The sequence below is a fragment of the Somniosus microcephalus genome, chromosome 12 (assembly GCF_052327205.1).
Source record: "Somniosus microcephalus isolate GS21.2 chromosome 12, FLI_Smic_1.0, whole genome shotgun sequence".
NCBI classification, from domain to species: domain Eukaryota; kingdom Metazoa; phylum Chordata; class Chondrichthyes; order Squaliformes; family Somniosidae; genus Somniosus; species Somniosus microcephalus.
In genome coordinates, this window is record NC_140998.1 from 218,394,440 (window position 1) to 218,418,670 (window position 24,231).

The 24,231-nt window shown below is 53.4% G+C and overlaps 1 pseudogene; it reads left to right on the plus strand.

The window, feature by feature from the left end:
* The window catches only part of LOC147110131 (high affinity cGMP-specific 3',5'-cyclic phosphodiesterase 9A-like), a 156,551-nt pseudogene that overhangs the window by 92,161 nt on the left and 40,159 nt on the right, over positions 1-24,231 (plus strand).

The window sequence follows — 24,231 nt, forward strand, 5'->3', positions numbered from 1 at the left end:
GGGAGCAGGAGACTAAGTTGTCTAAAGTTACACAACATGATCGCAAAGGAGGATCACCGAACCATTTGGGTCACCCTCATGATAGCAGGGTCCCCAGTAAAGATGGAATTGGACACAGGATCAGCCCTAACTGTCATGAATCGACGAGACTATGAGCGGCTATTCTCACATATACGCTTGAAGGACACGTCCATTGTATTGAAGACATACATGGGGCAAAAAGTCTACCCCAGAGGAAAAATAAGGGTGCCAGTTGAATACAACGGCAAGGAAACACAGAAACTGTATCTATATATACTACCAGATGGAGGACCACCATTATTGGGACGTGAATGGATCCGAAAAATACAATTGGATTGGCATTCCATTCAGGCGCTAACTGTGACTGACAAAAAGGATGATGACGTCACACCTGGACGACTGTCAAAAATTCTATCTGACGCGAAAGAAATGTTCCAACAAGGACTTGGGACTCTAAAAGGAGTAACGGCAACGATAAAAATCGAAGATAACGCAAACCCAAAATGTTTTAAGGCCAGACCGGTACCTTACACGATCCGCCCAGCCGTTGAAGCAGAGCTGGAGAGTCTGGAGCATTCGGGTGTGCTGTCCAAGGTGGACTGGAGCGAGTGGGCCACACCCATTGTTCGTAATGAAGAAATCTTTGAGCAGCACACCTGGGGAACTGAAGAAGGTTCGCATCTGTGGGGACTTCAAGGTAACTGTGAACCCAGTCCTGCACACAGTACAATATCCACTTGCACGGATAGAAGATATTTTCGCCTCACTATCCAGAGGGAAACGCTTTACAAAGATTGATCTGGCCCAAGCGTATCTACAAATGGAGGTGGAAGAAGCATCTAGGAAATACCTCACGATAAACACTCACAAAGGCCATTACCAGTACAATCGACTGGTATTCGGGGTAGCATCAGCCCCGGCTATTTGGCAGAGGGCGATGGAACAAGTCCTGCAAGGGATCCCAGGGACCCAGTGTTATTTGGACGACATCCTGGTTACGGGCGAAAATGACAGTGAACACCTTGCCAACCTGGAGCAGGTGCTCACGAGATTGCAGGAATATGGGCTACGAGCCAACCGCCCCAAATGCGAGTTCTTCAGGAGACAAATCTCGTATTGTGGCCACATGATTGATGAGGAAGGGTTGCAAAAGTTGCCGGACAAGATTGAGGCTGTAGTCAAGGCTCCAGCACCGGAAAATGTGTCGCAACTGAGGTCGTTCCTCGGGTTGGTGAACTACTACCATAAGTTCTTGCCGAATTTATCTACAATTCTGCACCCACTGAACGCCCTGCTGCAAACTGGAGTAACATGGAAATGGAGTGATGAGTGTAGAGTCCGCGCCTCAATAATACTCGGACTGCAGGAGAACAATAAAACAGGTATTTACTGAACAGAGAGGAACTCAAGACTGAAATACAGAAGCCTGCTATGGCTTTATATACAGGGGTGGTCACTGCCGGTACTGCAGTATAGAACCAGTTCTTCTCTTAAAGGTACATACACAACACTGTTACTGCTTCCTTAATAATAGACTCCAACATTTTACCAACCACAGATGTTAGGCTAATGGGTCGATAGGTTCCAGCCTTTTGTCTGCATCCCTTTTTAAATAAGGGCGTTAAATTAGCAGTTTTCCAATCTGCTGGGAACTTTCCTGAATCCAGGGAGTTTTGCTAAATTACCACCAATGCATCCACAATCCCTACCGCTATATCTCTCAAGACACTAGGATGTAAGCCATCAGGTCCAGGTCCAATCCCTACCAGCTACTACTCTCAAGACCCTAGGATGTAAGCCATACTGTCCCATAAACACACCCAGGGCAGGTACAGCGCGGGTTAGATACAGAGTAAAGCTCCCTCTACACTGTCCCATCAAACAATCCCAGGACAGGTACAGCATTAGTTAGATACAGAGTAAAGCTCCCTCTACACTGTCCCATCAAACACTCCCAGGGCAGGTACAGCATGGGTTAGATACAGAGTAAAGCTCCTTCTACACTGTCCCATCAAACACTCCCAAGGCAGGTACAGCATGGTTTAGATACAGAGTAAAGCTCCCACTACACTGTACCATCAAAAACTCCCAGGGCAGGTACAGCACGGGTTAGATACAGAGTAAAGCTCCCTCTACACTGTCCCATCAAACACTCCCAGGGCAGGTACAGCACGGGTTAGATACAGAGTAAAGCTCCCTCTACACTACCCCATCAAACACTCCCAGGGCAGGTACAGCACGGGTTAGATACAGAGTAAAGCTCCCTCTACACTGTCCCATCAAACACTCCCAGGGCAGGTACAGCACAGGTTAGATACAGAGTAAATCTCCCACTACACTGTCCCATCAAACACTCCCAGGGCAAGCACAGCACGGGCTAGATACAGAGAAAAGCTCCCTCTACACTGTCCCGTCAAACACTCCCAGGGCAGGTACAGCACGGGTTAGATACAGAGTAAAGCTCCCTCAACAATGTCCCATCAAACACTCCCGGGGCAGGTACAGCACAGGTTAGATACAGAGTACAGCTCCCTCTACATTATCCCATCAAACACTCCCAGGGCAGGTACAGCATAGGTTAGATACAGAGTAAAGCTCCCTCTACACTGTCCCATCAAACCCTCCCAGGGCAGGTACAGCATGGGTCAGATACAGAGTAAAGCTCCCTCTACACTGTCCCATCAAACACTCCCAGGGCAGGTACAGCACGGGTCAGATACAGAGTAAAGCTCCCTCTACACTGTCCCATCAAACACTCCCAGGGCAGGTACAGCACGGGTCAGATACAGAGTAAAGCTCCCTCTAAACTGTCCCATCAAACCCTCCCAGGGCAGGTACAGCACGGGTTAGATACAGAGTAAAGCTCCCACTACACTGTCCCATCAAACACTCCCGGGGCATGTACAGCACGGGTTAGATACAGAGTAAAGCTCCCGCTACACTGTCCCATCAAACATTCCCAGGGCAGGTACAGCACGGGTTAGATAGAGAGTAAAGCTCCATCTACACTGTCCCATCAAACACTCCCAGGGCATGTACAACACGGGGTTAGATACAGAGTAAAGCTCCCTCTACACTGTCCCATCAAACCCTCCCAGGGCAGGTACAGCACGGGTTAGATACAGAGTAAAGCTCCCTCTACACTGTCCCCTTCAAATACTCCCAGGACAGCTACAGCAAGGGTTAGATACAGAGAAAAGCTCCCTCTAAACTGTCCCATCAAACACTCCCAGGGCAGGCACAGCACGGGTTAGATACAGAGAAAAGCTCCCTCTAAACTGTCCCATCAAACACTCCCAGGGCAGGTACAGCACGGGTTAGATACAGATTAAAGCTCCCTCTGCACTGTCCCATCAAACACTCACAGGGCAGGTACAGCACGGGGTTATATACAGAGTAAAGCTCCCTCTACACTGTCCCATCAAACACTCCCGGGGCATGTACAGCACGGGTTAGATACAGAGTAAAGCTTCCTCTACACTGTCCCATCAAACACTCCCAGGGCAGGTACAGCACGGGTTAGATACAGAGAAAAGCTCCCTCTACACTGTCCCATCAACACTCCCGGGGCAGGTACAGCACGGGTTAGATACAGAGTAAAGCTCCCTCTACACTGTCCCATCAAACACTCCCAGAGCAGGGACAGCACGGGATCGATGCAGAGTAAAGCTCCCTCTACACTGCCCATCAAACACTCCCAGGGCAGGTACAGCACGGGTTAGATACAGAGTAAAGCTCCCTCTACACTGCCCATCAAACACTCCCAGGGCAGGTACAGCACGGGTTAGATACAGAGTAAAGCTCCCTCCACACTGTCCCATCAAACACTCCCAGGGCAGCTACAGCACGGGTTAGATACAGAGTAAAACTCCCTCTGCACTGTCCCATCAAACACTCCCAGGGCAGGTACAGCACGGGTTAGATACATAAAATGCTGGAAGTACTCAGCAGGTCAGTTAATGTCTCACAGATGATTTTTCTTTTAACTTGATCAGAATTAAATGAAATCTTGGAACGAGCTCTCCAATTAGCCCCACTCCCCCCTGCTCTTTCCCCACAGCCCTGTGAATTTTTCCCCTTCAAGTATTTCTCCAATTCCTCTTTTGAAAGTTACTATTAAATCTGCTTCCACCGCCCTTTCAGGCAGCACGTTCCAGATCACAACAACTCGCTGCGTAAAAACAATTCTCCTCATCTCCCCCTCTGGTTCTTTTACTGATTATCTTCAATCTGTGTCCTCTGGTTACCGACCCTCCTGTCACTGGAAAAAGTTTCTCCTTATTTACTCCATCAAAACCCCTCGTGATTCTGAACAGACTTGAAATTTCCAATTGAACCCCGGCCTCAACAGCTTTCTGGGGGAGAGAGTTCCAGATTTCCACCACCCTTTGTGTGAAGAAGTGCTTCCTGAAATCACCCCTGAACGGCCTGGCTCTAATTTTAAGGTTCTGCCCCCTTGTTCTTGACTCCCCCCACAAGAGGAAATAGTTTCACTCTCTCTCTACCCTATCGAATCCTTCAATCATCTCAAACACCTCGATTAGATCGCCCCTTAACCTTCTAAACTCCAGGGAATACAAGCCTAGCCTCTGCCAACCTGTCCTCGTGATTTAACCCTTTGAGCCCCGGGTATCATTCTGGGGAATCTGCGCTGTTCCCCTGCCGAGGCCGAGATGTCCTTCCTGAGGAGCGGGTCCCAGGACTGAACGCAGTGACTCCAGACTGGATCTGACCAGAGCTTTGTACAACTGTAGCATCACTTCCTGCCCTTTCTCTAACACCTTTGCCCAGTACAGCTTAGGCCCAAATGGGACAATCTGGGCTGGATTTTCATTCAGGTGTCGGGTTGGAGGCGGGTCTACAACTTTCGGGGTTGTAGTCCCGCCTCCATCGAGATGCGGCTAATCCACGCGATTTTAACTTGATTGACATTGTTGAGCCCGCCCAGCGGGCTCAGTAGGCCAATTAAGGGCCACCCGGCAACAGGTGACGTCACAGACTGAAATTTCATCTGTCAAGAGGTTTTGACAGATTAAATATCAGCGTTTCACAGCTGTTTGAAGCTGTCAAACACTGACAGTCTTACTTCTAACCTGAGTCCTTCTCCACAGACTCAGTTAGAAATCTCTCCGGCACAGAAAGCTGCAGGCTGTCACTTTTGACAGTTCGCAGCCATTCTGCTTTCTGTGCCGATGAGATGAGGGAATCCCGAAACCTAAAGGAAGGAAGGCTGAAAAGGTAAGAAAAGGTCATTTAAACTTATTTAATCACTTTAGACACACCAAACACACTTACCTTTGCACTCATGCACACATCACTCACCTGAACACTGAAATCTCGACCCCTCCAAACCCTTCAGCCTGACGGCCCGACTCCTCTAACTTGGCGTGGTTTGGAGCCATTGGGAATCCCACACTTCAACATTAAAAATAGGGATTAGGCTAAAAACTTCCTGTTAAATACCTGTTAATAGGTAGTTAATTGGCACTAATCCCCTTCCCGCCTCGGGGAGACGGGTCCCAGTGCGGGTCGGGTACCCGCCTCCTTTGAAACTGGCATGGAGGTGGGTTGGGGGCGGGATGGGTTCGTGCTCCCCGATTTCGAGATTTTAACCCCCCACATGCCTCCAATCCCGACTCCACGGCCCAATGAAAATCAAGCCGTCTGTTAAACAATTGAGTGATGCAGAGGACTGGGAAAAATTAACTGTGTGGGCATTTGACTCCCTTGAAACCCTCCTCTTGTTCCTTTGTGTGTCTTCGCTGCAGGTGATCTTCACACGTCACTCCAGCCCCGCTGATGTCCGGGAGCTCCTGTGTACAGCAGCTGGTGTCTTGAGGTCAGTCCGCCTTGGCTTGAGTAACGGGCGTTGAATTTAAGAACCTGACCAATCAATTGGCTGCTTCCCCGGTGTCCTAACTTGCGCCCAGTCCCCGTACACCCATCGCCCCCCCACTCTCTGTCACTCGCTGATTGGTCTCTCGGTCCGGCAATGCCTCGATGTCAAAATTCTCATCCTCGTGTTCCAATCCCTCGTCGCCCCCCTCTCTATCTCTGTAACCTCCTCCAACCCCTACAACCCTCCCTAACTCTGTAACCTCCTCCAGCCGCTATAACCCTCCCTATCTCTGTAACCTCCTCCAGCCCCCTACAACCCTCCCTATCTCTGTAACCTCCTCCAGCCCCCTACAACCCTCCCTATCTCTGTAACCTCCTCCAACCCCTACAACCCTCCCTATCTCTGTAACCTCCTCCAGCCCCTACAACCCTCCCTATCTCTGTAACCTCCTCCAACCCCTACAACCCTCCCTATCTCTGTAACCTTCTCCAGCCCCTACAACCCTCCCTATCTCTGTAACCTCCTCCAGCCCCTACAACCCTCCCTATCTCTGTAACCTCCTCCAGCCCCCTATAACCCTCCCTATCTCTGTAACCTCCTCCAACCTCTACAACCTCCCTATCTCTGTAACCTCCTCCAGCCCCTACAACCCTCCCTATCTCTGTAACCTCCTCCAGCCCCTACAACCCTCCCTATCTCTGTAACCTCCTCCAGCCCCTACAACCTCCCTATCTCTGTAACCTCCTGCAGCCCCCTACAACCCTCCCTATCTCTGTAACATCCTCCAGTCCTACAACCTCCCTATCTCTGTAACCTCCTCCAGCCCCTACAACCCTCCCTATCTCTGTAACCTCCTCCAGCCCCTACAACCCTCCCTATCTCTGTAACCTCCTCCAGCCCCTACAACCTCCCTATCTCTGTAACCTCCTGCAGCCCCCTACAACCCTCCCTATCTCTGTAACATCCTCCAGTCCTACAACCTCCCTATCTCTGTAACCTCCTCCAGCCGCTACAACCCTCGCTATCTCTGTAACGTCCTCCAGCCCCTACAACCCTCCCTATCTCTGTAACCTCCTCCAAACCCTACAAACCTCCCTATCACTGTAACCTCCTCCAGCCCCTACAACCCTCCCTATCTCTGTAACCTTCTCCAGCCACTACAACCATCCCTATCTCTGTAACCACCTCCAGCCCCTACAACCCTCCCTATCTCTGTAACATCCTCCAGCCCCTACAACCCTCCCTATCTCTGTAACCGCCTACAGCCCCTACAACACTCCCTATCCCTGTAACATCGTCCTGCCCCTACAACTCTCCCTATCTCTGTAACCTCCTCCAATCCCTACAATCCCCCCTATCTCTGTAACCTCCTCCAGCCCCGACAACCCTCCCTATCTCTGTAAACGCCTCCAGCCCCAACAACCCTCCCTATCTCTGTAACCTCTTCCAGTCTCTACAACTCTCCCTATCTTCATAACCTCCTCCAGCCCCTACAACCCTCCCTATCTCTGTAACCTCCTGCAGCCCGCTACAACCCTCTCTATCTCTGTAACCTCCTCCAGCCCCTACAACCATCCCTATCTCAGTAACCTCCTCCAGCCCCTACAAACCTCCCTATCTCTGTAACCTCCTCCAGCCCCCTACAACCCTCCCTAACTCTGCAACCTCCTCCAGCCCCGACAACCCTCCCTATCTCTGTAACCTCCTCCAGCCCCGACAACCCTCCCTATCTCTGTAACCTCCTCCAGCCGACTACAACCCTACCTATCTCTGTAACAGCCTCCAGCCCCTACAACCCTCCCTATCTCTGTAACCGCCTCCAGCCCCCTACAAACGTCCCTATCTCAGTAACCTCCTCCAGCCGCCTACAACCCTCCCTATATCTGTAACCTCCTCCACCCCCTACAACCCTCCCTATCTCTGTAACCTCCTCCAGCCCCCTATTACCCTCCCTATCTCTGTAACATCCTCCAGCCCCTACAAACCTCCCTATCTCTGTAACCTCCTCCAGCCCCTACAACCCTCCCTATCTCTGTAACCTCCTCCATCCCCCTACAACCCTCCCCATCTCTGTAGCCTCCTCTAGCCCCCTACAGCCCTCCCTATCTCTGTAACCTCCTCCAGCCCATACAACCCTCCCTATCTCTGTAATCTCCTCCAGTCCCTCCCTATCTCCGTAACCACTTCCAGTCCCTACAACCCTCCCTATTTCTGTAACCTCCTCTAGCCCCTACAACCCTCCCTATATCTGTAACCGCCTCCAGCCCCTACAACCCTCCCTATCTCAGTAACCTCCTACAGCCCCTACAACCCTCCCTATCTCTGTAATTTCCTCCAGCCCCTACAACCCTCCCTATCTCCATAACCTACTCCAGCCCCTACAACCCTCCCTATTTCTGTAACCTCCTGCAGCCCCCTACAACCCTTCCTATCTCTGTAACCTCCTCCAGCCCCTACAACCCTCCCTATCTCAGTAACCTCCTCCAGTCCCTACAACCCTCCCTATCTCTGCAACCTCCGCCATCCCCTACATCCCTCCCTATCTCTGTAACCTCCTCCAGCCCCCTACAACCCTCCCTATCTCCGTAACCTCCTCCAGACCCTACAACACTCCCTATCTCTGTAACCTCCTCCAGTCCCTACAACCCACCATATCTCCATAACCTCCTCCAGCCCCTACAACCCTCCCTATCTCTGTAACCTCCTCCAGCCCCTACAACCATCCCCATCTCTGTAACCTCCTCCAGCCCCTACAACCATCCCCATCTCTGTAACCTCCTCCCGCCCCCACAACCCTCCCTATCTCTGTAACCTCCTCCAGCCCCTACAACCCTCCCTATCTCTGTAATTTCCTCCAGCCCCTACAACCCTCCCTATCTCTGTAACCCCCTCCAGCCCCTAAAACCCTCCCTATCTCTGTAACATCCTCCAGCCCCTACAACACTCCCCATCTCTGTAACCAACTCCAGCCCCTACAACCCTCCCTATCTCTGTAACCTCCTCCAGCCCCCTACAACCCTTCCTATCTCTGTAACCTCTTCCAGCCCTGCAACCCTTCCTATCTCTGTAACCTCCTACAGCCCTACAACCTTCCCTATCTCTGTAACCTCCTCCAGCCCCTACAACCATCCCCATCTCTGTAACCTCCTCCAGCCCCCACAACCCTCCCTATCTCTGTAACCTCCTCCAGCCCCTACAACCCTCCCTATCTCTGTAACCTCCTCCAGCCCCTACAACCCTCCCTGTCTCTGTAACCTCCTCCAGCCCCTACAACCCTCCCTGTCTCTGTAACCTCCTCCAGCCCCCTACAACCCTTCCTGTCTCTGTAACCTCCTCCAGCCCTACAACCCTCCCTATCTCTGTATCCTCCTCCAACTCTCCGAGATCTCTGCGCTCCTCCACTTACGGCCTCTTGCGCATCCCCCGATTTCCATTGCTCCACCATTGGCGGCCGTGCGTTCAGCCGCCTGGGCCCCGAGCTCTGGAATTCCCTCCCTAAACCTCTCCGCCTCTCTCTCCTCCTTTAAGATGCTCCTTAAAAACTGACCTCTTTGACTGAGCTTTTGGTCGCCCGTCCTAATATCTCAGTGTGAGGCTCGGTGTCAAATTTTGTTTGATAGTCGCTCCTGTGAGACACCTTGAGACGTTCTACTACATTAAAGGCGCTATATAAATGCAAATTGTTGTCGATGTTTGCAGGGTGTTGCGAATGTAGAAAGGACCACACAATCCTCCACTTCAAAATTCAGTTTGGGGGTGTGAAGTGCTTTTGCGCTGTTGTTCACACGCCAAGGGGTGCGATGTATTGACACATCGAGCTGTCTTGACACAGTAGGCGCGATACCGCTGCAAGCAGGTGTGAACAAGCGAACGTTTCTAATCAACCGCAGTGTGAACGCAGCAGCAACTCGCGTTCGCTGAAAAAAGAGTCCCGTTGCTGTTTGTGGGAGCTTGCTGTGCGCAAACTGGCTGCCGCCTTTCCCACATTACAACAGTGACCACACTGCAAAAAAAGTGCCTCATTGGCTGTGAAACCCTAGGGGCGTCCTGAGGTGGGGAAAGGTGATGGAGAAATGCAAGTCTGTCTTTCTAATTTATCTCCCGTTTTCTTCTAGAGGGGAGATGGTTTCGTTGGTCAACCAAGATGGTACCCCGGTTTGCGTTGACCCAGAGATGCCTGTCAACTCCGAGAGGTTAGTCAATGAGTTGGACCGGCTAAGGATCTACACAAGGGTTGACATGGTGTGGTTAAGTACAGCTTTAGATGGTATGGGGAAGGGGGAACTCAATGGGTCTCGCATCGCTTGGGAAAAGGGGCTGGGCGATGTGTCCAGTAAGATGCAAGGCAATGGTTGGGTAGTGGAGATGTTAGCATGGATGGAAGGCTTGAAGTGTGAGCATGGATCAACATTCTGCAGTTTGGTTTGATTACCTTTGGGTATCAGTGCGTGATTGTCCTGCAGGGCAGAGTCCGTGATAGGGGAGAGTGTACATGGGCTGTGGGAGGAGATTAAATGGGTGGGTAGAGTCTGTGATAGGGGAGAGTGTCCATGGGCTGTGGGAGGAGATTAAATGGGTGGGTAGAGTCCATGATAGGGGAGAGTGTACACGGGCTGTGGGAGGAGATTAAATGGGTGGGCAGAGTCTGTGCTAGGGGAGAGTGTACATGGGCTGTGGGAGGAGATTAAATGGGTGGGTAGAGTCCATGATAGGGGAGAGTGTACATGGGCTGTGGGAGGAGATTAAATGGGTGGGTAGAGTCCATGATAGGGGAGAGTCTACACGGGCTGTGGGAGGAGATTAAATGTGTGCGTAGAGTCTATGATAGGGGAGAGTGTACATGGGCTGTGGGAGGAGATTAAATGGGTGGGTAGAGTCCGTGATAGGGGAGAGTGTCCATGGGCTGTGGGAGGAGATTAAATGGGTGGATAGAGTCTGTGATAGGGGGAGTGTCCATGGGCTGTGGGAGGAGATTAAATGGGTGGGTAGAGTCCGTGATAGGGGAGAGTGTACATGGGCTGTGGGAGGAGGTTAAATGGGTGGGTATAGTCCGTGATAGGGGGGAGTGTACATGGGCTGTGGGAGGAGATTAAATGGGTGAGTAGAGTCCATGATAGGGGAGAGTGTACATGGGCTGTGGGAGGAGATTAAATGGGTGAGTAGAGTCCATGATAGGGAAGAGTGTCCATGGGCTGTGGGAGGAGATTAAATGGGTGGGTAGAGTCCGTGATAGGGGAGAGTGTACATGGGCTGTGGGAGGAGATTAAATGGGTGGGTAGAGTCCGTGATAGGGGAGAGTGTACATGGGCTGTGGGAGGAGATTAAATGGGTGGGTAGAATCTGTGATAGGGGGAGTGTACTTGGGCTGTGGGAGGAGATTAAATGGGTGGGTACGACCACAGCAGGTTGAGATGAAAGAGGTTGAAAAATAAATAAAAAAACATGAAATACACAACGAGGATTCATAAAATATATTTTTGCAAATGCACTAATTGTTCCTTTATTTGCAGTTTGCCGTACAAAGTCGTCGCTGTGTCCGGGCAGCCAACTGGTAAGGGATTGTCACAGTAACACATTCCTGGTGTGGTGCATTACGATATAACAGTAACATAGGCACTCAATCGAACCTGGGCTGGCTTATTCATTGAATTCTGGGGTTGGATTTGAGCCTGTATTCAGGATTTAAGCCCATAATCGAGGCCTAAACTCCCAGTGCCGGTACTGAGGGAGCGCCGCACTGTCGGAGGGGCAGTACTGAGGGAGTGCTGCACTGTCGGAGGGGCAGTACTGAGGGAGCGCCGCACTGTCGGAGGGGCAGTACTGAGGGAGCGCCGCACTGTTGGAGGGGCAGTACTGAGGGAGTGCCGCACTGTCAGAGGGGCAGTACTGAGGGAGTGCCGCACTGTCGGAGGGGCAGTACTGAGGGAGAGCCGCGCTGTCGGAGAGGCAGTACTGAGGGAGCACCGCACTGTCGGAGGGGCAGTACTGAGGGAACGCCGCACTGTCGGTGGGGCAGTACTGAGGGAGCGCCGCACTGTCGGAGGGGTGGTACTGAGGGAGCGCCGCACTGTCGGAGAGGCAGTACTGAGGGAGCGCCGCACTGTCGGAGGGGCAGTACTGAGGGAGCGCCGCACTGTCGGTGGGGCAGTACTGAGGGAGCGCTGCACTGTCAGAGGATCAGTACTGAGGGAGCGCCGCACTGTCGGAGGGTCAGTACTGAGGGAGCGCTGCACTGTCGGAGGGGCAGTACTGAGGGAGCGCCGCACTGTCGGAGTGGCAGTACTGAGGGAGCACTGCACTGTCGGAGGGGCAGTACTGAGGGAGCGCCGCACTGTCGGAGGGGCAGTACTGAGGGAGCGCCGCACTGTCGGAGGGGCAGTACTGAGGGAGCGCCGCACTGTCGGTGGAGGAGTACTGAGGGAGCGCTGCACTGTCAGAGGATCAGTACTGAGGGAGCGCCGCACTGTCGGAGGGTCAGTACTGAGGGAGCGCTGCACTGTCGGAGGGGCAGTACTGAGGGAGCGCCGCACTGTCGGAGGGGCAGTACTGAGGGAGCACTGCACTGTCGGAGGGGCAGTACTGAGGGAGCGCCGCACTGTCGGAGGGGCAGTACTGAGGGAGCGCCGCACTGTCGGAGGGGCAGTACTGAGGGAGCGCCGCACTGTCGGAGGAGGAGTACTGAGGGAGCGCCGCACTGTCGGAGGGGCAGTACTGAGGGAGTGCCGCACTGTCGGAGGGGCAGTACCGAGGGAGCGCCGCACTGTCGGAGGGTCAGTACTGAAGGAGCGCTGCACTGTCGGAGGGGCAGTACTGAGGGAGCGCTGCACTGGCGGAGGTAACATCTTTCGAATGAGACATTAAACCGAGGCCCCGTCTGCCCTCTCAGATGGACGTAAAAGATCCTGGAAGTAGACCAACGGAGTTCTCCGGTGTCCTGGACTGGTCTCCGTATCGGATTCCATCGGATATCCGGCACAGAAACAGGCCATTCGGCCCAACCAGTCCATGCCGGCATTTATGCTCCACTCGAGCCTCCTCCCGTCTTTCCTCATCGAACTCTATCAGCGTAACCCTCTTTTCCCTTCTCCCTTGTGCTTGTCCAGCCTCCCCTTAAATGCATCCATACTATTCGCCTCAACCACTCCCTGTGGTAGCGAGTTCCACATTCTCACCACTCTCTGGGTAAAGAAGTTTCTCCTGAATTCCCTATTGGATTTCTTGGTGACTATCTTATATTGATGGCCTCTAGTTATGTTCTTCCCCACAGGTGGAAACACTCTCTCTGTATCCACTCTATCAAATCCTTTCATCATTTTAAAGACCTCTAGCAGGTCACCCCTCAGCCTTCTCTTTTCAAGAGAAAAGAGACCCAGCCTGTTCATCCGTTCCTGATAGGTGTACCCTCGCATTCCTGGTATCATCCTTGTAAATCTTCTCCACACCCTCTCCAGTGCCTCGATATCCTTTTTATAATATGGCGACCAGAATTGCACGCAGTACTCCAAGTGTGGTCTAACCAAGGTATACGGAGACCAGAACTGTGCACAGTGCTCCAAGTGTGGTCTAACCAAGGTATATGGAGACCAGAACTGTGCACAGTGCTCCAAGTGTGGTCTAACCCAGGTATATGGAGACCAGAACTGTGCACGGTGCTCCAGGTGTGTTCCAACCAAGGTATATGGAGACCAGAACTGTACACAGTGCTCCAAGTGTGGTCCAACCAAGGCATATGGAGACCAGAACTGTGCACAGTGCTCCAAGTGTGGTCTAACCAAGGTATATGGAGACCAGAACTGTGCACGGTGCTCCAAGTGTGGTCTAACCAAGGTATATGGAGACCAGAACTGTGCACAGTACTCCAAGTTTGGTCTAACCAAGGTATATGGAGACCAGAACTGTGCACAGTGCTCCAAGTGTGGTCTAACCAAGGTATACACAGACCAGAACTGTGCACGGTGCTCCAAGTGTGGTCTAACCAAGGTATATGGAGACCAGAACTGTGCACAGTGCTCCAAGTGTGGTCTAACCAAGGTATATGGAGACCAGAACTGTACACAGTGCTCCAAGTGTGGTCTAACCAAGCTATACAGAGACCAGAGCTGTGCACAGTGCTCCAAGTGTGGTCTAACCAAGGTATACGGAGACCAGAACTGTGCACAGTGCTCCAAGTGTGGTCTAACCAAGGCATATGGAGTCCAGAACAGTGCACGGTGCTCCAAGTGTGGTCTAACCAAGTTATACGGAGAGCAGAACTGTGCACAGTGCTCCAAGTGTGGTCTAACCAAGGTATATGGAGACCAGAACTGTGCACAGTGCTCCAAGTGTGGTCTAACCAAGTTATACGGAGAGCAGAACTGTGCACAGTGCTCCAGGTGTGGTCTAACCAAGGTATACGGAGACCAGAACTGTGCACAGTGCTCCAAGTGTGGTCTAACCAAGGTAAATGGAGTCCAGAACTGTGCACGGTGCTCCAAGTGTGGTCTAACCAAGTTATACGGAGAGCAGAACTGTGCACAGTGCTCCAAGTGTGGTCTAACCAAGGCATACGGAGACCAGAACTGTGCACAGTGCTCCAAGTGTGGTCTAACCCAGGTATATGGAGACCAGAACTGTGCACAGTGCTCCAAGTGTGGTCTGACCAAGGTATATGGAGACCAGAACTGTGCACAGTGCTCCAAGTGTGGTCTAACCAATGTAGCTATTCACACTGGCAGAAGGTGGGCAGTGGTGTTCCACAAGGATCAGTGCTGGGACCACTGCTGTTCACAATTTAATTAACAATTTAGACTTTGGAATCAAAAGCACAATTTCTAAATTTGCGGATGACACCAAATTGGGGGGGAGAGTCAATACTAAGGACTGCAACAAATTACAGGTGGACATTAATAAACTCGCAGAATGGGCATAGAATTGGAAAATGAAGTTCAACATAGATAAATGTGAGGTGTTTTGGTAGGAAGAATGGGGAGGTCTGTGCACAGTTCTGGACACCATATACCTTGGTTAGACCACACTTGGAGCACTGTGCACAGTTCTGGTCTCCATATACCTTGGTTAGACCACACTTGGAGCACTGTGCACAGTTCTGGTCTCCATATACCTTGGTTAGACCACACTTAGAGCACCGTGCACAGTTCTGGTCTCCATATACCTTGGTTAGACCACACTTGGAGCACTGTGCTCAGTTCTGGTCTCCGTATACCTTGGTTAGATCACACTTGGAGCACCGTGCACAGTTCTGGTCTCCATATACCTTGGTTAGACCACACTTAGAGCACCGTGCACAGTTCTGGTCTCCATATGCCTTGGTTAGACCACACTTGGAGCACTGTGCACAGTTCTGGTATCCATATACCTTGGTTAGACCACACTTGGAGCACTGTGCACAGTTCTGGTCTCCATATACCTTGGTTAGACCACACTTAGAGCACCGTGCACAGTTCTGGTCTCCATATACCTTGGTTAGACCACACTTGGAGCACTGTGCTCAGTTCTGGTCTCCGTATACCTTGGTTAGATCACACTTGGAGCACCGTGCACAGTTCTGGTCTCCATATACCTTGGTTAGACCACACTTAGAGCACCGTGCACAGTTCTGGTCTCCATATGCCTTGGTTAGACCACACTTGGAGCACTGTGCACAGTTCTGGTCTCCGTATACCTTGGTTAGACCACACTTAGAGCACCGTGCACAGTTCTGGTTTCCATATCATAAAAAGGATATAGAGGCACTGGAGAAGGTTCAAAACAGATAAAACAGATTTACAAGGATAATACCAGAACTGAGAGGTTACAACGATCAGGAAAGACTGAACAGGCTGGGGCTCGATTCTCTAGAAAACAGAAGGCGGAGGGGTGACCTGATCGAGGGCTTTAAAATTAAGAAGGGGTTCGATAGGGTAGACGGAGAGAAGAGGTTTCCACTTGTGGCGGAGACCAGAACTAGGGGCCATCAATATAAGAGAGTCACTGATAAATCCAATAGGGAATTCAGGAGAAACTTCTTTCCCCAGAGAGTGGTGAGAATGGGGAACTCGCTACCACAGGGAGTGGTTGAGGCGAAGAGCAGAGATACATTTAAGGGGAAGCTGGATAAACACACGAGGGAGAAAGGAATAGAAGGATATGGTGATGGGGTGAGATGAAGAGGGGTGGGAGGAGGCTGGTGTTGATGGGGGAGATGAAGAGGGGGGAGGAGGCTGGTGTTGATGGGGTGAGATGAAGAGCGGTGGGAGGAGGCTGGTGTTGATGGGGTGAGATGAAGAGGGGTGGGAGGAGGCTGGTGTTGATGGGGTGAGATGAAGAGCGGTGGGAGGAGGCTGGTGTTGATGGGGTGAGATGAAGAGGGGTGGGAGGAGGCTGGTATTGATGGGGTGAGATGAAGAGGGGTGGAAGGAGCCTGGTGTTGATGGGGTGAGATGAAGAGGGGTGGGAGGAGGCTGGTGTTGATGGGGTGAGATGAAGAGGGGTGGGAGGAGGCTGGTGTTGATGGGGTGAGATGAAGAAGGGTGGGAAGAGGCTGGTGTTGATGGGGTGAGATGAAGAGGGGTGGGAGGAGGCTGGTGTTGATGGGGTGAGATGAAGAGGGGTGGGAGGAGGCTGGTGTTCATGGGGTGAGATGAAGAGTGGTGGGAGGAGGCTGGTGTTGATGGGGGAGATGAAGAGGGGTGGGAGGAGGCTGGTGTTGATGGGGTAAGATAAAGAGGGGTGGGAGGAGGCTGGTGTTGATGGGGGAGATGAAGAGGGGTGGGAGGAGGCTGGTGTTGATGGGGTGAGATGAAGAGGGGGTGGGAGGAGGCTGGTGTTGATTGGGTGAGATGAAGAGGGGTGGGAGGAGGCTGGTGTTGACGGAGTGAGATGAAGATGGGTGGGAGGAGGCTGGTGTTGATGGGTTGAGATGAAGAGGGGTGGGAGGAGGCTGGTGTTGACAGAGTGAGTTGAAGAGGGGTGGGAGGAGGCTGGTGTTGATGGAGTGAGATGAAGAGGGGTGGGAGGAGCCTGGTGTTGATGGGGTGAGAAGAAGAGGGGTAGGAGGAGGCTGGTGTTGATGGAGTGAGATGAAGAGAGGGTGGGAGGAGGCTGTTGTTGATGGAGTGAGATGAAGAGGGGTGGGAGGAGGCTGGTGTTGATGGGGTGAGATGAAGAGGGGTGGGAGGAGGCTGGTGTTGATGGGGTGAGATGAAGAGGGGTGGGAGGAGGCTGGTGTTGATGGAGTGAGATGAAGAGGGGTGGGAGGAGGCTGGTGTTGATGGAGTGAGATGAAGAGGGGTGGGAGGAGCCTGGTGTTGATGGGGTGAGATGAAGAGGGGGTGGGAGGAAGCTGGTGTTGATGGAGTGAGATGAAGAGGGGTGGGAGGAGGCTGGTGTTGATGGGGTGAGATGAAGAGGGGTGGGAGGAGGCTGGTGTTGATGGGGTGAGATGAAGAGGGGTGGGAGGAGGCTGGTGTTGATGGAGTGAGATGAAGAGGGTGTGGGAGGAGGCTGGTGTTGATGGAGTGAGATGAACAGGGGGTGGGAGGAGGCTGGTGTTGATGGGGTGAGATGAAGAGGGGTGGGAGGAGGCTGGTGTTGATGGGGTGAGATGAAGAGGGGTGGGAGGAGGCTGGTGTTGATGGGGTGAGATGAAGAGGGGTGGGAGGAGGCTGGTGTTGATGGAGTGAGATGAAGAGGGGTGGGAGGAGGCTGGTGTTGATGGAGTGAGATGAACAGGGGGTGGGAGGAGGCTGGTGTTGATGGAGTGAGATGAAGAGGGGTGGGAGGAGGCTGGTGTTGATGGGGTGAGATGAAGAGGGGTGGGAGGAGGCTGGTGTTGATGGGGTGAGATGAAGAGGGGTGGGAGGAGGCTGGTGTTGATGGAGTGAGATGAAGAGGGGTGGGAGGAGGCTGGTGTTGATGGAGTGAGATGAAGAGGGGTGGGAGGAGCCTGGTGTTGATGGGGTGAGATGAAGAGGGGGTGGGAGGAAGCTGGTGTTGATGGAGTGAGATGAAGAGGGGTGGGAGGAGGCTGGTGTTGGTGGGGTGAGATGAAGAGGGGTGGGAGGAAGCTGGTGTTGATGGAGTGAGATGAAGAGGGGTGGGAGGAGGCTGGTGTTGATGGGGTGAGATGAAGAGGGGGTGGGAGGAGGCTGGTGTTGATGGAGTGAGATGAAGAGGGTGTGGGAGGAGGCTGGTGTTGATGGAGTGAGATGAAGAGGGGGTGGGAGGAGCCTGGTGTTGATGGGGTGAGATGAAGAGGGGTGGGAGGAGGCTGGTGTGGGGCATAAACAGCGGCACGGAGCTGTGGGGCTGAATGGCCTGTTTCTGTGCTGTGCACGCAATGTAATTATCAACAGGCACCTAACCCCAGACTGCACCAAGGCTACACTTGACCCTGACTTCCTGTGGGTGAAGCCGCGGGAGATTGTCAAGTTATAAAGAAAAACACAAGCCTCTCTCGGTTGACTAACCCAACAGTTTTTTTTTGTTCTTAATTCTGCAGCTAAAAAGGAACTTCTACAAAATGTTTTTGCTGAGGTCGCCCAACATCTTTCAAGGTACAATAACATAGGAACATCAGAGCAGGAGGAGGCCATTCGGCCCATTGAGCCTGTTCCGCCATTCAATGAGGTCATGGCTGATCTTTCCCACCCAATCCGCTGATCCTCTAATTCTCTTCGTGCCCAAACATCGACCAGTCTCGGCCTTGAATATACTCAATGACTGAGCTTCCACAGCCCTCTCGGGTAGAGAATTCCAAAGATTCACCACCCTCTGAGGGGCAATACTGAGGGAGAGCGGCCCTGTCAGAGGGGCAGTACTGAGGGAGCGCCGAACTGTCGGAGGGGCAGTACTGAGGGAGCGCTGCACTGTCGGAGGGGCAGTACTGAGGGAGCGCCGCACTGTCGAAGGGGCAGTACTGAGGGAGCGCCGCACTGTCGGAGGGGCAGTACTGAGGGAGCGCTGCACTGTTGGAGGGGCAGTACTGAGGGAGCGCCGCACTGTCGGAGGGGCAGTACTGAGGAAGCGCCGCACTGTGAGAGGGGCAGTACTGAGGGAGCGCCGCACTGTCGGAGGGGCAGTACTGAGGGAGCGCCGCACTGTGGGAGGGGCAGTACTGAGGGAGCGCCGCACTGTCGGAGGGGCAGTACTGAGGGAGCGCCGCACTGTCAGAGGGGCAGTACTGAGGGAGAGCGGCACTGTCAGAGGGGCAGTACTGAGGGAGCGCCGCACTGTCGGAGGGGCAGTACTGAGGGAGCGCCGCACTGTCAGAGGGGCAGTACTGAGGGAGCGCCGCACTGTCGGAGGGGCAGTACTGAGGGAGCGCCGCACTGTCGGAGGGGCAGTACTGAGGGAGCGCCGCACTGTCAGAGGGGCAGTACTGAGGGAACGCCGCACTGTCGGAGGGGCAGTACTGAGGGAGCGCCGCACTGTCGGAGGGGCAGTACTGAGGGAGCGCCGCACTGTCGGAGGGGCAGTACTGAGGGAGCGCCGCACTGTCAGAGGGGCAGTACTGAGGGAACGCCGCACTGTCGGAGGGGCAGTACTGAGGGAGCGCCGCACTGTCGGAGGGGCAGTACTGAGGGAGCGCCGCACTGTCAGAGGGGCAGTACTGAGGGAGCGCCGCACTGTCGGAGGGGCAGTACTGAGGGAGGGCAGCACTGTCGAAGGGGCAGTACTGAGGGAGCGCCGCACTGTCGGAGGGGCAGTACTGAGGGAGCGCCGCACTGTGGGAGGTGCAGTACTGAGGGCGCGCCGCACTGTCGGAGGGGCAGTACTGAGGGAGCGCCGCACTGTCGGAGGGGCAGTACTGAGGGAGCGCCGCACTGTCGGAGGGGCAGTACTGAGGGAGCGCTGCACTGTCGGAGGGGCAGTACTGAGGGAGCGCCGCACTGTGGGAGGTGCAGTACTGAGGGCGCGCCGCACTGTCGGAGGGGCAGTACTGAGGGAGGGCAGCACTGTCGAAGTGGCAGTACTGAGGGAGCGCTGCACTGTCGGAGGGGCAGTACTGAGGGAGCGCCGCACTGTCGGAGGGGCAGTACTGAGGGAGCGCCGCATTGTCGGAGTGTCAGTACTGAGGGAGCACCGCACTGTCGGAGGGGCAGTACTGAGTGAGCGCCGCACTGTCGGAGGGGCAGTACTGAGGGAACGCCGCAGTGTCGTAGGGGCAGTACTGAGGGAGCGCTGCACTGTCGGATGTGCAGTACTGAGGGAGCGCCGCACTGTCGGAGGGGCAGTACTGAGGGAGCGCAGCACTGTCGGAGGGGCAGTACTGAGGGAGCACCGCACTGTCGGAGGGGCTGCACTGAGGGAGCGCCGCACTGTCGGAGGGGCAGTACTGAGGGAGCGCCGAACTGTCGTAGGGGCAGTACTAAGGGAGCGCCGCACTGTTGGAGGGTCAGTACTGAGGGAGCGCCGCACTGTCGGAGGGTCAGTACTGAGGGAGTGCTGCACTGTTGGAGGGGCAGCACTGAGGGAGCGCCGCACTGTCGGAGGGGCAGTACTGAGGGAGCGCCGCACTGTCGGAGTGGCAGCACTGAGGGAGCACCGCACTGTCGGAGGGGCAGTACTGAGGGAGCGCCGCACTGTCATGGGGCAGTACTGAGGGAGCGTCACACTGTTGGAGGGTCAGTACTGAGGGAGCGCCGCACTGTCGGAGGGTCAGTACTGAGGGAGCACCGCACTGTTGGAGGGGCAGTACTGAGGGAGTGCCGCACTGTCAGAGGGGCGGCACTGAGGGAGCGCCGCACTGTCGGAGGGCCAGTACTGAGGGAGTGCCGCACTGTCAGAGGGGTGGCACTGAGGGAGCGCCGCACTGTCGGAGGGGCAGTACTGAGGGAGCGCCGCACTGTCAGAGGGGCACTACTTTCTGTTCAGATGTTAAACTGAGGCCCCGTCTGCCCTCTCAGGTGGACGTAGAAGAACCCACGTCCACTATTTGGAAGAAGAGCAGGTGGAGTTCTCCCCGGTGTCCTGGTCCCAATATTTATCCCTCAACCAACATCGTTAAAACAGATGATCCGGTCATTCTCACATTGCTGTTTGTGGGAGCTTGCTGTGCGCAAATTGCCTGCCGCGTTTCCTACATTACAGCAGTGACCACACTTCAGAAACAGTTCCTCCATTGGCTGTGAAGCGCTTTGGGACGTCCTGAGGTGGGGAAATGCGCCGGAGAAATGGGAGTCTTTTTTTATTCCGGTTTTCAAAAATTTTTCCAGAGCTTTCCGAGTGAGTGAAATCAAAACCGAACTCACGAACAAACTGGACCTGCTGGAGCGGAGAGTAGAGGGTGAGTAGGATTTATTTTTCGATGAGTTCGTCCCGAATGAGGTCTGGCTCAAGAGGGCACGCTCCGTTTGTCAGTGTCCTATCAGGGCCAACTCAATACTGGGCGACTGAACAAATATCACATGTTCCTCTGTCGAAATGCTCCACCTCTATCCCGCTGCGGTCTGCAGATACGATGGTGGTGTTCCTTAATACAATCACAGAATCACACCGCACAGGAGGAGGCCATTCGGCCCATCGTGCCTGTGCCGGCTCTTTGAACGAGCTCTCCAATTAGTCCCACTCCCCCCTGCTCTTTCCCCACAGCCCTGTGAATTTTTCCCCTTCAAGTATTTCTCCAATTCCCCTTTTGAAAGTTACTATTGAATCTGCTTCCACCGCCCTTTCAGGCAGCGCGTTCCAGATCACAACACCTCGCTGCGTAAAAACAATTCTCCTCATCTCCCCCTCTGGTTCTTTTACCGAGTATCTTCAATCTGTGTCCTCTGGTTACCGACCCTCCTGTCACTGGAAACAATTTCTCCTTATTTACTCCATCAGAACCCTTCATGATTTTGAACACCTCTATTAAATCTCCACTTAACCTTCTCTGCTCTAAGGAGAACAACCCCAGCTTCTCCAGTCTCTCCACATCACTGAAGTCCCTCATCCCTGGGACCATTCTGGTCAATCTCTTCCTTAACCTTCTCTGCTCCAAGGAGAACAATCCCAGCTTCTCCAGTCTCTCCACATCACTGAAGTCCCTCATCCCTGGGACCATTCTGGTCAATCTCCCCTTAACCTTCTCTGCTCCAAGGAGAACAACCCCAACTTCTCCAGTCTCTCCACATCACTGAAGTCCCTCATCCCTGTCACCATTCTGGTCAATCTCCTCCTAAACCTTCTCTGCTCTAAGGAGAACAACCCCAGCTTCTCCAGTCGCTCCACATCACTGAAGTCCCTCATCCCTGTCACCATTCTGGTCAATCTCCTCCTAAACCTTCTCTGCTCTAAGGAGAACAACCCCAGCTTCTCCAGTCGCTCCACATCACTGAAGTCCCTCATCCCTGGGACCATTCTGGTCAATCTCCCCTTAACCTTCTCTGCTCTAAGGAGAACAACCCCAGCTTCTCCAGTCTCTCCACATCACTGAAGTCCCTCATCCCTGAGACTGTTCTGGTCAATCTCCTCTGCACCCTCTCATAAGGACATAAGAAACAGGAGCAGGAGTTGGCCAATCGGCCCCTCGAGCCTGCTCCGCCATTCAATAAGATCATGGCTGATCCAATCTTGGCCTCAACTCCACTTTCCCGCTCCCCGTTCCCCTTCACTCCCTTATCGTTCAAATATCTGTCTCTCTCCACCTTAAATATATTCAATGACTCCGCCTCCACAGCTCTCTGGGGTAGAGGATTCCACAGATTCACGACCCTCAGAAAGAAGAAAGTCCTCCTCATCTCCGTCTTAGATGGGCGACCCCTTATTCTGAGACTGTGCCCCCAGTTCTAGATTCCCCCACGAGGGGAAACATCCTCTCTGAATCTACCCTGTCGAGCCCCCTCAGAATCGTATATGTTTCGATAAGATCACCTCTCATTCTTCTAAACTCCAATGAGTATAGGCCCAACCTGCTCAACCTTTCCTCATAAGACACCCCTTTCATCTCAGGAATCAACCTCGTGAACCTTCTCTGAACTGCCTCCAATGCAAGTATATCCTTCCTTAAATAAGGAGGCCAAAACTGTACGCAGTACTCCAGGTGTGGTCTCACCAACACCCTGTACAGTTGTAGCAAGACTTCCCTGCTGTTATACTCCATCACCCTTGCAATAAAGGCCAACATTCCATTAGCCTTCCTCTTCTTAGGCAGTCCCTCGGAACCGAGGATGACTTGCTTCCACATTAAGAATGAGTTCTCAGGTGACTGATGAGTCCACTGCGGGACCGGCAGTCTCTGCCACAGGTGGGGCAGACGGTGGTTGAAGGGGCGGGTGGGTGGGGTGCTTGGGTTGACGTGCGCTCCTTGCGCTTCCTGCGCTTGGCTTCCGCTTGATCCTGGCGAAGAGACTCGAGGTGTTCGGCGCCTTCCCGGATGCTTCTCCTCCACTTTGTGCGGTCTTGGGCCAGGGGTTCCCAGGTGTCGGTGGGGATGTTACACTTTTTCAAGGCGGCTTTGATGGTGTCCTTGAAGCGTGTCCTCTGCCCACCTGGGGCTCTCTTGCCGTGTCGGAGCTCCGAGTAGAGCGCTTGTTTTGGGAGTCTCGTATCGGGCATGCGGACGATGTGACCCGCCCATCGGAGCTGATTGAGCGTGGTCAAAGCTTCGATGCTGGGGATGTTGGCCTGAGCAAGAACACTGATGTTGGTGCGCCTATCCTGCCAATGGATTTGCAGGATCTTGCGGAGGCAGCGTTGGTGGTACCTCTCCAGTGCTTTGAGGTGCCTGCTGTACATGGTCCATGTTAGCCTTCCTAATTACTTGCTGTACCTGCATGCTAACTTTCCAAGTTAACATCCGTCAATCATCTCAAACACCTCGATTAGATCACCCCTTAATCTAAACTCGAGAGAATACAAGTCTTGCCTGTGCCAACCTGTCCTCATGATTTAACCCTTTCAGCCCCGGGTATCATTCTGGGGAATCTGCGCTGCCCCCTCTCCGAGGCCGAGATATCCTTCCTGAGTTGAGTATCAATGCCCAGTCCCAACTTGTCCTCATTCAATGTCCATGCATACATCTTCGACCTCAGCTCCACTTTCCCGTCTTATCCATTGATTCCCCAAGACTCCAAAAATCTATCGATCTCAGCCTTGAATATACTCAACGACTGAGCCTCCACAGCCCTCTGGGGCAGAGAATTCCAAAGATTCACCGCCCTCTGAGTGAAGAAATTCCTCCTCATCTCAGTCCTCAATGGATGAGCCCTTATCCTGAGCCTGTGACCCCTGGTTCGAGACTCTCCAGCCAGGGGGAAACATCCTCCCTGCATCTACCCTGTCAAGCCCTGTAAGAATTTTGTATGTTTCAATGAGATCACCTCTCATTCTTCTAAACTCTAGAGAATATAGGCCTAGTCTACTCAATCTCTCCTCATAGGACAACCCCCCCATCCCAGGAACCAGTCTGG